The sequence below is a fragment of the Filicampus tigris genome, chromosome 8 (assembly GCF_054856515.1).
Source record: "Filicampus tigris isolate MCC_2025a chromosome 8, RoL_Ftig_1.0, whole genome shotgun sequence".
NCBI lineage: Eukaryota > Metazoa > Chordata > Actinopteri > Syngnathiformes > Syngnathidae > Filicampus > Filicampus tigris.
This window is the reverse complement of record NC_141224.1, coordinates 9,018,226-9,031,816: the sequence shown is the minus strand read 5'-3', so window position 1 is coordinate 9,031,816 and position 13,591 is coordinate 9,018,226.

The window sequence follows — 13,591 nt, the reverse complement described above, 5'->3', positions numbered from 1 at the left end:
CAAACTAGGGTTAGGGTTTCAAACTAGGGTTAGGGTTTCCAGCTAGGGTTTTCAGTTAGGGTTTCAAACTAGGGTTAGGGTTTCCAGCTAGGGTTTTCAGTTAGGGTTTCAAACTAGGGTTAGGGTTTCCAGCTAGGGTTTTCAGTTAGGGTTTCAAACTAGGGTTAGGGTTTCCAGCTAGGGTTTTCAGTTAGGGTTTCAAACTAGGGTTAGGGTTTCCAGCTAGGGTTTTCAGTTAGGGTTTCAAACTAGGGTTAGGGTTTCAAACTAGGGTTAGGGTTTCCAGCTAGGGTTTTCAGTTAGGGTTTCAAACTAGGGTTAGGGTTTCCAGCTAGGGGTTTCAGTTAGGGTTTCAAACTAGGGTTAGGGTTTCAAACTAGGGTTAGGGTTTCCAGCTAGGGTTTTCAGTTAGGGTTTCAAACTAGGGTTAGGGTTTCCAGCTAGGGTTTTCAGTTAGGGTTTCAAACTAGGGTTAGGGTTTCCAGCTAGGGTTTTCAGTTAGGGTTTCAAACTAGGGTTAGGGTTTCCAGCTAGGGTTTTCAGTTAGGGTTTCAAACTAGGGTTAGGGTTTCCAGCTAGGGTTTTCAGTTAGGGTTTCAAACTAGGGTTAGGGTTTCAAACTAGGGTTAGGGTTTCCAGCTAGGGTTTTCAGTTAGGGTTTCAAACTAGGGTTAGGGTTTCCAGCTAGGGTTTTCAGTTAGGGTTTCAAACTAGGGTTAGGGTTTCCAGCTAGGGTTTTCAGTTAGGGTTTCAAACTAGGGTTAGGGTTTCCAGCTAGGGTTTTCAGTTAGGGTTTCAAACTAGGGTTAGGGTTTCAAACTAGGGTTAGGGTTTCCAGCTAGGGTTTTCAGTTAGGGTTTCAAACTAGGGTTAGGGTTTCCAGCTAGGGTTTTCAGTTAGGGTTTCAAACTAGGGTTAGGGTTTCCAGCTAGGGTTTTCAGTTAGGGTTTCAAACTAGGGTTAGGGTTTCAAACTAGGGTTAGGGTTTCCAGCTAGGGTTTTCAGTTAGGGTTTCAAACTAGGGTTAGGGTTTCCAGCTAGGGTTTTCAGTTAGGGTTTCAAACTAGGGTTAGGGTTTCAAACTAGGGTTAGGGTTTCCAGCTAGGGTTTTCAGTTAGGGTTTCAAACTAGGGTTAGGGTTTCCAGCTAGGGTTTTCAGTTAGGGTTTCAAACTAGGGTTAGGGTTTCCAGCTAGGGTTTTCAGTTAGGGTTTCAAACTAGGGTTAGGGTTTCCAGCTAGGGTTTTCAGTTAGGGTTTCAAACTAGGGTTAGGGTTTCCAGCTAGGGTTTTCAGTTAGGGTTTCAAACTAGGGTTAGGGTTTCCAGCTAGGGTTTTCAGTTAGGGTTTCAAACTAGGGTTAGGGTTTCCAGCTAGGGTTTTCAGTTAGGGTTTCAAACTAGGGTTAGGGTTTCAAACTAGGGTTAGGGTTTCCAGCTAGGGTTTTCAGTTAGGGTTTCAAACTAGGGTTAGGGTTTCCAGCTAGGGTTTTCAGTTAGGGTTTCAAACTAGGGTTAGGGTTTCAAACTAGGGTTAGGGTTTCCAGCTAGGGTTTTCAGTTAGGGTTTCAAACTAGGGTTAGGGTTTCCAGCTAGGGTTTTCAGTTAGGGTTTCAAACTAGGGTTAGGGTTTCCAGCTAGGGTTTTCAGTTAGGGTTTCAAACTAGGGTTAGGGTTTCAAACTAGGGTTAGGGTTTCCAGCTAGGGTTTTCAGTTAGGGTTTCAAACTAGGGTTAGGGTTTCCAGCTAGGGTTTTCAGTTAGGGTTTCAAACTAGGGTTAGGGTTTCAAACTAGGGTTAGGGTTTCCAGCTAGGGTTTTCAGTTAGGGTTTCAAACTAGGGTTAGGGTTTCCAGCTAGGGTTTTAAGTTAGGGTTTCAAACTAAGGTTAGGGTTTCCAGCTAGGGTTTTCAGTTAGGGTTTCAAACTAGGGTTAGGGTTTCCAGCTAGGGTTTTCAGTTAGGGTTTCAAACTAGGGTTAGGGTTTCAAACTAGGGTTAGGGTTTCCAGCTAGGGTTTTCAGTTAGGGTTTCAAACTAGGGTTAGGGTTTCCAGCTAGGGTTTTCAGTTAGGGTTTCAAACTAGGGTTAGGGTTTCCAGCTAGGGTTTTCAGTTAGGGTTTCAAACTAGGGTTAGGGTTTCCAGCTAGGGTTTTCAGTTAGGGTTTCAAACTAGGGTTAGGGTTTCCAGCTAGGGTTTTCAGTTAGGGTTTCAAACTAGGGTTAGGGTTTCCAGCTAGGGTTTTCAGTTAGGGTTTCAAACTAGGGTTAGGGTTTCCAGCTAGGGTTAGGGGTTCCAGCTAGGGTTTCAAACTAGGGTTAGGTTTTCCAGCTAGGGTTTTCAGTTAGGGTTTCAAACTAGGGTTAGGGTTTCCAGCTAGGGTTTTTAGTTAGGGTTTCAAACTAGGGTTAGGGTTTCAAACTAGGGTTAGGGTTTCCAGCTAGGGTTTTCAGTTAGGGTTTCAAACTAGGGTTAGGGTTTCCAGCTAGGGTTTTCAGTTAGGGTTTCAAACTAGGGTTAGGGTTTCCAGCTAGGGTTTTCAGTTAGGGTTTCAAACTAGGGTTAGGGTTTCCAGCTAGGGTTTTCAGTTAGGGTTTCAAACAAGGGTTAGGGTTTCAAACTAGAGTTTCCATATAGGGTTTCAAACTAGGGTTAGGGTTTCCAGCTAGGGTTTCAAACTAGGGTTAGGGTTTCCAGCTAGGGTTTTCAGTTAGGGTTTCCATATAGGGTTTCAAACTAGGGTTAGGGTTTCAAACTAGGGTTTTCAGTTAGGGTTTCAAACTAGGGTTAGGGTTTCCAGCTAGGGTTTTCAGTTAGGGTTTCAAACAAGGGTTAGGGTTTCAAACTAGGGTTAGGGTTTCAAACTAGGGTTAGGGTTTCCAGCTAGGGTTTCAAACTAGGGTTTGGGTTTCCAGCTAGGGTTTTCAGTTAGGGTTTCAAACTAGGGTTAGGGTTTCCAGCTAGGGTTTTCAGTTAGGGTTTCAAACTAGGGTTAGGGTTTCCAGCTAGGGTTGCAAACTAGGGTTAGGGTTTCCAGCTAGGGTTTTTAGTTAGGGTTTCAAACAAGGGTTAGGGTTTCAAACTAGGGTTTCCATATAGGGTTTCAAACTAGGGTTAGGGTTTCAAACTAGGGTTAGGGTTTCCAGCTAGGGTTTCAAACTAGGGTTAGGGTTTCCAGCTAGGGTTTCAAACTAGGGTTAGGGTTTCCAGCTAGGGTTTTCAGTTAGGGTTTCAAACTAGGGTTAGGGTTTCCAGCTAGGGTTTTCAGTTAGGGTTTCAAACTAGGGTTAGGGTTTCAAACTAGGGTTAGGGTTTCCAGCTAGGGTTTTCAGTTAGGGTTTCAAACTAGGGTTAGGGTTTCCAGCTAGGGTTTTCAGTTAGGGTTTCAAACTAGGGTTAGGGTTTCCAGCTAGGGTTTTCAGTTAGGGTTTCAAACTAGGGTTAGGGTTTCCAGCTAGGGTTTTCAGTTAGGGTTTCAAACTAGGGTTAGGGTTTCCAGCTAGGGTTTTCAGTTAGGGTTTCAAACTAGGGTTAGGGTTTCCAGCTAGGGTTTTCAGTTAGGGTTTCCATATAGGGTTTCAAACTAGGGTTAGGGTTTCAAACTAGGGTTAGGGTTTCAAACTAGGGTTAGGGTTTCCAGCTAGGGTTTCAAACTAGGGTTAGGGTTTCCAGCTAGGGTTTTCAGCGAGGGTTTCAAACTAGGGTTAGGGTTTCAAACTAGGGTTAGGGTTTCCAGCTAGGGTTTCAAACTAGGGTTAGGGTTTCCAGCTAGGGTTTTCAGTTAGGGTTTTAAACTAGGGTTAGGGTTTCCAGCTAGGGTTTTCAGTTAGGGTTTCAAACTAGGGTTAGGGTTTCCAGCTAGGGTTAGGGGTTCCAGCTAGGGTTTTCAGTTAGGGTTTCAAACTAGGGTTAGGGTTTCCAGCTAGGGTTTTCAGTTAGGGTTTCAAACTAGGGTTAGGGTTTCCAGCTAGGGTTTTCAGTTAGGGTTTCAACATAGGGTTAGGGTTTCCAGCTAGGGTTTTCAGTTAGGGTTTCCATATAGGGTTTCAAACTAGGGTTAGGGTTTCAAACTAGGGTTAGGGTTTCAAACTAGGGTTAGGGTTTCCAGCTAGGGTTTCAAACTAGGGTTAGGGTTTCCAGCTAGGGTTTTCAGTTAGGGTTTTAAACTAGGGTTAGGGTTTCCAGCTAGGGTTTTCAGTTAGGGTTTCAAACTAGGGTTAGGGTTTCCAGCTAGGGTTAGGGGTTCCAACCAGGGTTTTCAGTTAGGGTTTCAAACTAGGGTTAGGGTTTCCAGCTAGGGTTTTCAGTTAGGGTTTCAAACTAGGGTTAGGGTTTCCAGCTAGGGTTTTCAGTTAGGGTTTCAAACTAGGGTTAGGGTTTCCAGCTAGGGTTTTCAGTTAGGGTTTCAAACTAGGGTTAGGGTTTCAAACTAGGGTTAGGGTTTCCAGCTAGGGTTTTCAGTTAGGGTTTCAAACTAGGGTTGGGGTTTCCAGCTAGGGTTTTCAGTTAGGGTTTCAAACTAGGGTTAGGGTTTCCAGCTAGGGTTTTCAGTTAGGGTTTCAAACTAGGGTTAGGGGTTCCAGCTAGGGTTTCCAGCTAGGCTTTCAAACTAGGGTTAGGGTTTCCAGCTAGGTTTTTCAGTTAGGGTTTCAAACTAGGGTTAGGGTTTCCAGCTAGGGTTTTCAGTTAGGGTTTCAAACTAGGGTTAGGGGTTCCAGCTAGGGTTTCCAGCTAGGGTTTCAAACTAGGGTTAGGGTTTCCAGCTAGGGTTTTCAGTTAGGGTTTCAAACTAGGGTTAGGGTTTCCAGCTAGGGTTTTCAGTTAGGGTTTCAAACTAGGGTTAGGGTTTCCAGCTAGGGTTTTCAGTTAGGGTTTCAAACTAGGGTTAGGGTTTCCAGCTAGGGTTTTCAGTTAGGGTTTCAAACTAGGGTTAGGGTTTCAAACTAGGGTTAGGGTTTCCAGCTAGGGTTTTCAGTTAGGGTTTCAAACTAGGGTTAGGGGTTCCAGCTAGGGTTTCCAGCTAGGGTTTCAAACTAGGGTTAGGTTTTCCAGCTAGGGTTTTCAGTTAGGGTTTCAAACTAGGGTTAGGGTTTCCAGCTAGGGTTTTCAGTTAGGGTTTCAAACTAGGGTTAGGGTTTCCAGCTAGGGTTTTCAGTTAGGGTTTCAAACTAGGGTTAGGGTTTCAAACTAGGGTTAGGGTTTCCAGCTAGGGTTTTCAGTTAGGGTTTCAAACTAGGGTTAGGGTTTCCAGCTAGGGTTTTCAGTTAGGGTTTCAAACTAGGGTTAGGGTTTCCAGCTAGGGTTTTCAGTTAGGGTTTCAAACTAGGGTTAGGGTTTCAAACTAGGGTTAGGGTTTCCAGCTAGGGTTTTCAGTTAGGGTTTCAAACTAGGGTTAGGGTTTCCAGCTAGGGTTTTCAGTTAGGGTTTCAAACTAGGGTTAGGGTTTCCAGCTAGGGTTTTCAGTTAGGGTTTCAAACTAGGGTTAGGGTTTCCAGCTAGGGTTTTCAGTTAGGGTTTCAAACTAGGGTTAGGGTTTCCAGCTAGGGTTAGGGGTTCCAGCTAGGGTTTTCAGTTAGGGTTTCAAACTAGGGTTAGGGTTTCCAGCTAGGGTTTTCAGTTAGGGTTTCAAACTAGGGTTAGGGTTTCCAGCTAGGGTTTTCAGTTAGGGTTTCAAACTAGGGTTAGGGTTTCCAGCTAGGGTTTTCAGTTAGGGTTTCAAACTAGGGTTAGGGTTTCCAGCTAGGGTTTTCAGTTAGGGTTTCAAACTAGGGTTAGGGTTTCCAGCTAGGGTTTTCAGTTAGGGTTTCAAACTAGGGTTAGGGTTTCCAGCTAGGGTTTTCAGTTAGGGTTTCAAACTAGGGTTAGGGTTTTCAGCTAGGGTTAGGGGTTCCAGCTAGGGTTTCCAGCTAGGGTTTCAAACTAGGGTTAGGTTTTCCAGCTAGGGTTTTCAGTTAAGGTTTCACTCTAGGGTTAGGGTTTCCAGCTAGGGTTTTCAGTTAGGGTTTCAAACTAGGGTTAAGGTTTCCAGCTAGGGTTTTCAGTTAGGGTTTCAAACTAGGGTTAGGGTTTCCAGCTAGGGTTTTCAGTTAGGGTTTCAAACTAGGGTTAGGGTTTCCAGCTAGGGTTTTCAGTTAGGGTTTCAAACTAGGGTTAGGGTTTCCAGCTAGGGTTTTCAGTTAGGGTTTCAAACTAGGGTTAGGGTTTCCAGCTAGGGTTTTCAGTTAGGGTTTCAAACAAGGGTTAGGGTTTCAAACTAGGGTTTCCATATAGGGTTTCAAGCTAGGGTTAGGGTTTCCAGCTAGGGTTTCAAACTAGGGTTAGGGTTTCCAGCTAGGGTTTTCAGTTAGGGTTTCCATATAGGGTTTCAAACTAGGGTTAGGGTTTCAAACTAGGGTTAGGGTTTCCAGCTAGGGTTTTCAGTTAGGGTTTCAAACTAGGGTTAGGGTTTCCAGCTAGGGTTTTCAGTTAGGGTTTCAAACTAGGGTTAGGGTTTCCAGCTAGGGTTTTCAGTTAGGGTTTCAAACTAGGGTTAGGGTTTCCAGCTAGGGTTTTCAGTTAGGGTTTCAAACTAGGGTTAGGGTTTCAAACTAGGGTTAGGGTTTCCAGCTAGGGTTTTCAGTTAGGGTTTCAAACTAGGGTTAGGGTTTCCAGCTAGGGTTTTCAGTTAGGGTTTCAAACTAGGGTTAGGGTTTCAAACTAGGGTTAGGGTTTCCAGCTAGGGTTTTCAGTTAGGGTTTCAAACTAGGGTTAGGGTTTCCAGCTAGGGTTTTCAGTTAGGGTTTCAAACTAGGGTTAGGGTTTCCAGCTAGGGTTTTCAGTTAGGGTTTCAAACTAGGGTTAGGGTTTCCAGCTAGGGTTTTCAGTTAGGGTTTCAAACTAGGGTTAGGGTTTCCAGCTAGGGTTTTCAGTTAGGGTTTCAAACTAGGGTTAGGGTTTCCAGCTAGGGTTTTCAGTTAGGGTTTCAAACTAGGGTTAGGGTTTCCAGCTAGGGTTTTCAGTTAGGGTTTCAAACTAGGGTTAGGGTTTCCAGCTAGGGTTTTCAGTTAGGGTTTCAAACTAAGGTTAGGGTTTCCAGCTAGGGTTTTCAGTTAGGGTTTCAAACTAGGGTTAGGGTTTCCAGCTAGGGTTTTCAGTTAGGGTTTCAAACTAGGGTTAGGGTTTCCAGCTAGGGTTTTCAGTTAGGGTTTCAAACTAGGGTTAGGGTTTCCAGCTAGGGTTTTCAGTTAGGGTTTCAAACTATGGTTAGGGTTTCCAGCTAGGGTTTTCAGTTAGGTTTTCAAACTAGGGTTAGGGTTTCCAGCTAGGGTTTTCAGTTAGGGTTTCAAACTAGGGTTAGGGTTTCCAGCTAGGGTTTTCAGTTAGGGTTTCAAACTAGGGTTAGGGTTTCCAGCTAGGGTTTTCAGTTAGGGTTTCAAACTAGGGTTAGGGTTTCCAGCTAGGGTTTTCAGTTAGGGTTTCAAACTAGGGTTAGGGTTTCCAGCTAGGGTTTTCAGTTAGGGTTTCAAACTAGGGTTAGGGTTTCAAACTAGGGTTAGGGTTTCCAGCTAGGGTTTTCAGTTAGGGTTTCAAACTAGGGTTAGGGTTTCCAGCTAGGGTTTTCAGTTAGGGTTTCAAACTAGGGTTAGGGTTTCCAGCTAGGGTTTTCAGTTAGGGTTTCAAACTAGGGTTAGGGTTTCCAGCTAGGGTTTTCAGTTAGGGTTTCAAACTAGGGTTAGGGTTTCAAACTAGGGTTAGGGTTTCCAGCTAGGGTTTTCAGTTAGGGTTTCAAACTAGGGTTAGGGTTTCCAGCTAGGGTTTTCAGTTAGGGTTTCAAACTAGGGTTAGGGTTTCCAGCTAGGGTTTTCAGTTAGGGTTTCAAACTAGGGTTAGGGTTTCCAGCTAGGGTTTTCAGTTAGGGTTTCAAACTAGGGTTAGGGTTTCAAACTAGGGTTAGGGTTTCCAGCTAGGGTTTTCAGTTAGGGTTTCAAACTAGGGTTAGGGTTTCCAGCTAGGGTTTTCAGTTAGGGTTTCAAACTAGGGTTAGGGTTTCAAACTAGGGTTAGGGTTTCCAGCTAGGGTTTTCAGTTAGGGTTTCAAACTAGGGTTAGGGTTTCCAGCTAGGGTTTTCAGTTAGGGTTTCAAACTAGGGTTAGGGTTTCCAGCTAGGGTTTTCAGTTAGGGTTTCAAACTAGGGTTAGGGTTTCCAGCTAGGGTTTTCAGTTAGGGTTTCAAACTAGGGTTAGGGTTTCCAGCTAGGGTTTTCAGTTAGGGTTTCAAACTAGGGTTAGGGTTTCAAACTAGGGTTAGGGTTTCCAGCTAGGGTTTTCAGTTAGGGTTTCAAACTAGGGTTAGGGTTTCCAGCTAGGGTTTTCAGTTAGGGTTTCAAACTAGGGTTAGGGTTTCCAGCTAGGGTTTTCAGTTAGGGTTTCAAACTAGGGTTACGGTTTCCAGCTAGGGTTTTCAGTTAGGGTTTCAAACTAGGGTTAGGGTTTCCAGCTAGGGTTTTCAGTTAGGGTTTCAAACTAGGGTTAGGGTTTCCAGCTAGGGTTTTCAGTTAGGGTTTCAAACTAGGGTTAGGGTTTCAAACTAGGGTTAGGGTTTCCAGCTAGGGTTTTCAGTTAGGGTTTCAAACTAGGGTTAGGGCTTCCAGCTAGGGTTTTCAGTTAGGGTTTCAAACTAGGGTTAGGGTTTCAAACTAGGGTTAGGGTTTCCAGCTCGGGTTTTCAGTTAGGGTTTCAAACTAGGGTTAGGGTTTCCAGCTAGGGTTTTCAGTTAGGGTTTCAAACTAGGGTTAGGGTTTCCAGCTAGGGTTTTCAGTTAGGGTTTCAAACTAGGGTTAGGGTTTCCAGCTAGGGTTTTCAGTTAGGGTTTCAAACTAGGGTTAGGGTTTCCAGCTAGGGTTTTCAGTTAGGGTTTCAAACTAGGGTTAGGGTTTCCAGCTAGGGTTTTCAGTTAGGGTTTCAAACTAGGGTTAGGGTTTCAAACTAGGGTTAGGGTTTCCAACTAGGGTTTTCAGTTAGGGTTTCAAACTAGGGTTAGGGTTTCCAGCTAGGGTTTTCAGTTAGGGTTTCAAACTAGGGTTAGGGTTTCCAGCTAGGGTTTTCAGTTAGGGTTTCAAACTAGGGTTAGGGTTTCCAGCTAGGGTTTTCAGTTAGGGTTTCAAACTAGGGTTAGGGTTTCAAACTAGGGTTAGGGTTTCCAGCTAGGGTTTTCAGTTAGGGTTTCAAACTAGGGTTAGGGTTTCCAGCTAGGGTTTTCAGTTAGGGTTTCAAACTAGGGTTAGGGTTTCCAGCTAGGGTTTTCAGTTAGGGTTTCAAACTAGGGTTAGGGTTTCAAACTAGGGTTAGGGTTTCCAGCTAGGGTTTTCAGTTAGGGTTTCAAACTAGGGTTAGGGTTTCCAGCTAGGGTTTTCAGTTAGGGTTTCAAACTAGGGTTAGGGTTTCAAACTAGGGTTAGGGTTTCCAGCTAGGGTTTTCAGTTAGGGTTTCAAACTAGGGTTAGGGTTTCCAGCTAGGGTTTTCAGTTAGGGTTTCAAACTAGGGTTAGGGTTTCAAACTAGGGTTAGGGTTTCCAGCTAGGGTTTTCAGTTAGGGTTTCAAACTAGGGTTAGGGTTTCCAGCTAGGGTTTTCAGTTAGGGTTTCAAACTAGGGTTAGGGTTTCCAGCTAGGGTTTTCAGTTAGGGTTTCAAACTAGGGTTAGGGTTTCCAGCTAGGGTTTTCAGTTAGGGTTTCAAACTAGGGTTAGGGTTTCCAGCTAGGGTTTTCAGTTAGGGTTTCAAACTAGGGTTAGGGTTTCCAGCTAGGGTTAGGGGTTCCAGCTAGGGTTTCAAACTAGGGTTAGGTTTTCCAGCTAGGGTTTTCAGTTAGGGTTTCAAACTAGGGTTAGGGTTTCCAGCTAGGGTTTTTAGTTAGGGTTTCAAACTAGGGTTAGGGTTTCAAACTAGGGTTAGGGTTTCCAGCTAGGGTTTTCAGTTAGGGTTTCAAACTAGGGTTAGGGTTTCCAGCTAGGGTTTTCAGTTAGGGTTTCAAACTAGGGTTAGGGTTTCCAGCTAGGGTTTTCAGTTAGGGTTTCAAACAAGGGTTAGGGTTTCAAACTAGAGTTTCCATATAGGGTTTCAAACTAGGGTTAGGGTTTCCAGCTAGGGTTTCAAACTAGGGTTAGGGTTTCCAGCTAGGGTTTTCAGTTAGGGTTTCCATATAGGGTTTCAAACTAGGGTTAGGGTTTCAAACTAGGGTTTTCAGTTAGGGTTTCAAACTAGGGTTAGGGTTTCCAGCTAGGGTTTTCAGTTAGGGTTTCAAACAAGGGTTAGGGTTTCAAACTAGGGTTAGGGTTTCAAACTAGGGTTAGGGTTTCCAGCTAGGGTTTCAAACTAGGGTTAGGGTTTCCAGCTAGGGTTTTCAGTTAGGGTTTCAAACTAGGGTTAGGGTTTCCAGCTAGGGTTTTCAGTTAGGGTTTCAAACTAGGGTTAGGGTTTCCAGCTAGGGTTGCAAACTAGGGTTAGGGTTTCCAGCTAGGGTTTTTAGTTAGGGTTTCAAACAAGGGTTAGGGTTTCAAACTAGGGTTTCCATATAGGGTTTCAAACTAGGGTTAGGGTTTCAAACTAGGGTTAGGGTTTCCAGCTAGGGTTTCAAACTAGGGTTAGGGTTTCCAGCTAGGGTTTCAAACTAGGGTTAGGGTTTCCAGCTAGGGTTTTCAGTTAGGGTTTCAAACTAGGGTTAGGGTTTCCAGCTAGGGTTTTCAGTTAGGGTTTCAAACTAGGGTTAGGGTTTCAAACTAGGGTTAGGGTTTCCAGCTAGGGTTTTCAGTTAGGGTTTCAAACTAGGGTTAGGGTTTCCAGCTAGGGTTTTCAGTTAGGGTTTCAAACTAGGGTTAGGGTTTCCAGCTAGGGTTTTCAGTTAGGGTTTCAAACTAGGGTTAGGGTTTCCAGCTAGGGTTTTCAGTTAGGGTTTCAAACTAGGGTTAGGGTTTCCAGCTAGGGTTTTCAGTTAGGGTTTCAAACTAGGGTTAGGGTTTCCAGCTAGGGTTTTCAGTTAGGGTTTCAAACTAGGGTTAGGGTTTCCAGCTAGGGTTTTCAGTTAGGGTTTCCATATAGGGTTTCAAACTAGGGTTAGGGTTTCAAACTAGGGTTAGGGTTTCAAACTAGGGTTAGGGTTTCCAGCTAGGGTTTCAAACTAGGGTTAGGGTTTCCAGCTAGGGTTTTCAGCGAGGGTTTCAAACTAGGGTTAGGGTTTCAAACTAGGGTTAGGGTTTCCAGCTAGGGTTTCAAACTAGGGTTAGGGTTTCCAGCTAGGGTTTTCAGTTAGGGTTTTAAACTAGGGTTAGGGTTTCCAGCTAGGGTTTTCAGTTAGGGTTTCAAACTAGGGTTAGGGTTTCCAGCTAGGGTTAGGGGTTCCAGCTAGGGTTTTCAGTTAGGGTTTCAAACTAGGGTTAGGGTTTCCAGCTAGGGTTTTCAGTTAGGGTTTCAAACTAGGGTTAGGGTTTCCAGCTAGGGTTTTCAGTTAGGGTTTCAACATAGGGTTAGGGTTTCCGGCTAGGGTTTTCAGTTAGGGTTTCCATATAGGGTTTCAAACTAGGGTTAGGGTTTCAAACTAGGGTTAGGGTTTCAAACTAGGGTTAGGGTTTCCAGCTAGGGTTTCAAACTAGGGTTAGGGTTTCCAGCTAGGGTTTTCAGCGAGGGTTTCAAACTAGGGTTAGGGTTTCAAACTAGGGTTAGGGTTTCCAGCTAGGGTTAGGGGTTCCAACTAGGGTTTTCAGTTAGGGTTTCAAACTAGGGTTAGGGTTTCCAGCTAGGGTTTTCAGTTAGGGTTTCAAACTAGGGTTAGGGTTTCCAGCTAGGGTTTTCAGTTAGGGTTTCAAACTAGGGTTAGGGTTTCCAGCTAGGGTTTTCAGTTAGGGTTTCAAACTAGGGTTAGGGTTTCAAACTAGGGTTAGGGTTTCCAGCTAGGGTTTTCAGTTAGGGTTTCAAACTAGGGTTGGGGTTTCCAGCTAGGGTTTTCAGTTAGGGTTTCAAACTAGGGTTAGGGTTTCCAGCTAGGGTTTTCAGTTAGGGTTTCAAACTAGGGTTAGGGGTTCCAGCTAGGGTTTCCAGCTAGGGTTTCAAACTAGGGTTAGGGTTTCCAGCTAGGTTTTTCAGTTAGGGTTTCAAACTAGGGTTAGGGTTTCCAGCTAGGGTTTTCAGTTAGGGTTTCAAACTAGGGTTAGGGTTTCCAGCTAGGGTTTTCAGTTAGGGTTTCAAACTAGGGTTAGGGTTTCAAACTAGGGTTAGGGTTTCCAGCTAGGGTTTTCAGTTAGGGTTTCAAACTAGGGTTAGGGTTTCCAGCTAGGGTTTTCAGTTAGGGTTTAAAACTAGGGTTAGGGTTTCCAGCTAGGGTTTTCAGTTAGGGTTTCAAACTAGGGTTAGGGTTTCCAGCTAGGGTTTTCAGTTAGGGTTTCAAACTAGGGTTAGGGTTTCAAACTAGGGTTAGGGTTTCCAGCTAGGGTTTTCAGTTAGGGTTTCAAACTAGGGTTAGGGGTTCCAGCTAGGGTTTCCAGCTAGGGTTTCAAACTAGGGTTAGGGTTTCCAGCTAGGGTTTTCAGTAAGGGTTTCAAACTAGGGTTAGGGGTTCCAGCTAGGGTTTCCAGCTAGGGTTTCAAACTAGGGTTAGGGTTTCCAGCTAGGGTTTTCAGTTAGGGTTTCAAACTAGGGTTAGGGTTTCCAGCTAGGGTTTTCAGTTAGGGTTTCAAACTAGGGTTAGGGTTTCCAGCTAGGGTTTTCAGTTAGGGTTTCAAACTAGGGTTAGGGTTTCAAACTAGGGTTAGGGTTTCCAGCTAGGGTTTTCAGTTAGGGTTTCAAACTAGGGTTAGGGTTTCCAGCTAGGGTTTTCAGGTAGGGTTTCAAACTAGGGTTAGGGTTTCAAACTAGGGTTAGGGTTTCCAGCTAGGGTTTCAAACTAGGGTTAGGGTTTCCAGCTAGGGTTTTCAGCGAGGGTTTCAAACTAGGGTTAGGGTTTCAAACTAGGGTTAGGGTTTCCAGCTAGGGTTTTCAGTTAGGGTTTTAAACTAGGGTTAGGGTTTCCAGCTAGGGTTTTCAGTTAGGGTTTCAAACTAGGGTTAGGGTTTCCAGCTAGGGTTAGGGGTTCCAACTAGGGTTTTCAGTTAGGGTTTCAAACTAGGGTTAGGGTTTCCAGCTAGGGTTTTCAGTTAGGGTTTCAAACTAGGGTTAGGGTTTCCAGCTAGGGTTTTCAGTTAGGGTTTCAAACTAGGGTTAGGGTTTCCAGCTAGGGTTTTCAGTTAGGGTTTCAAACTAGGGTTAGGGTTTCAAACTAGGGTTAGGGTTTCCAGCTAGGGTTTTCAGTTAGGGTTTCAAACTAGGGTTGGGGTTTCCAGCTAGGGTTTTCAGTTAGGGTTTCAAACTAGGGTTAGGGTTTCCAGCTAGGGTTTTCAGTTAGGGTTTCAAACTAGGGTTAGGGGTTCCAGCTAGGGTTTCCAGCTAGGGTTTCAAACTAGGGTTAGGGTTTCCAGCTAGGTTTTTCAGTTAGGGTTTCAAACTAGGGTTAGGGTTTCCAGCTAGGGTTTTCAGTTAGGGTTTCAAACTAGGGTTAGGGTTTCCAGCTAGGGTTTTCAGTTAGGGTTTCAA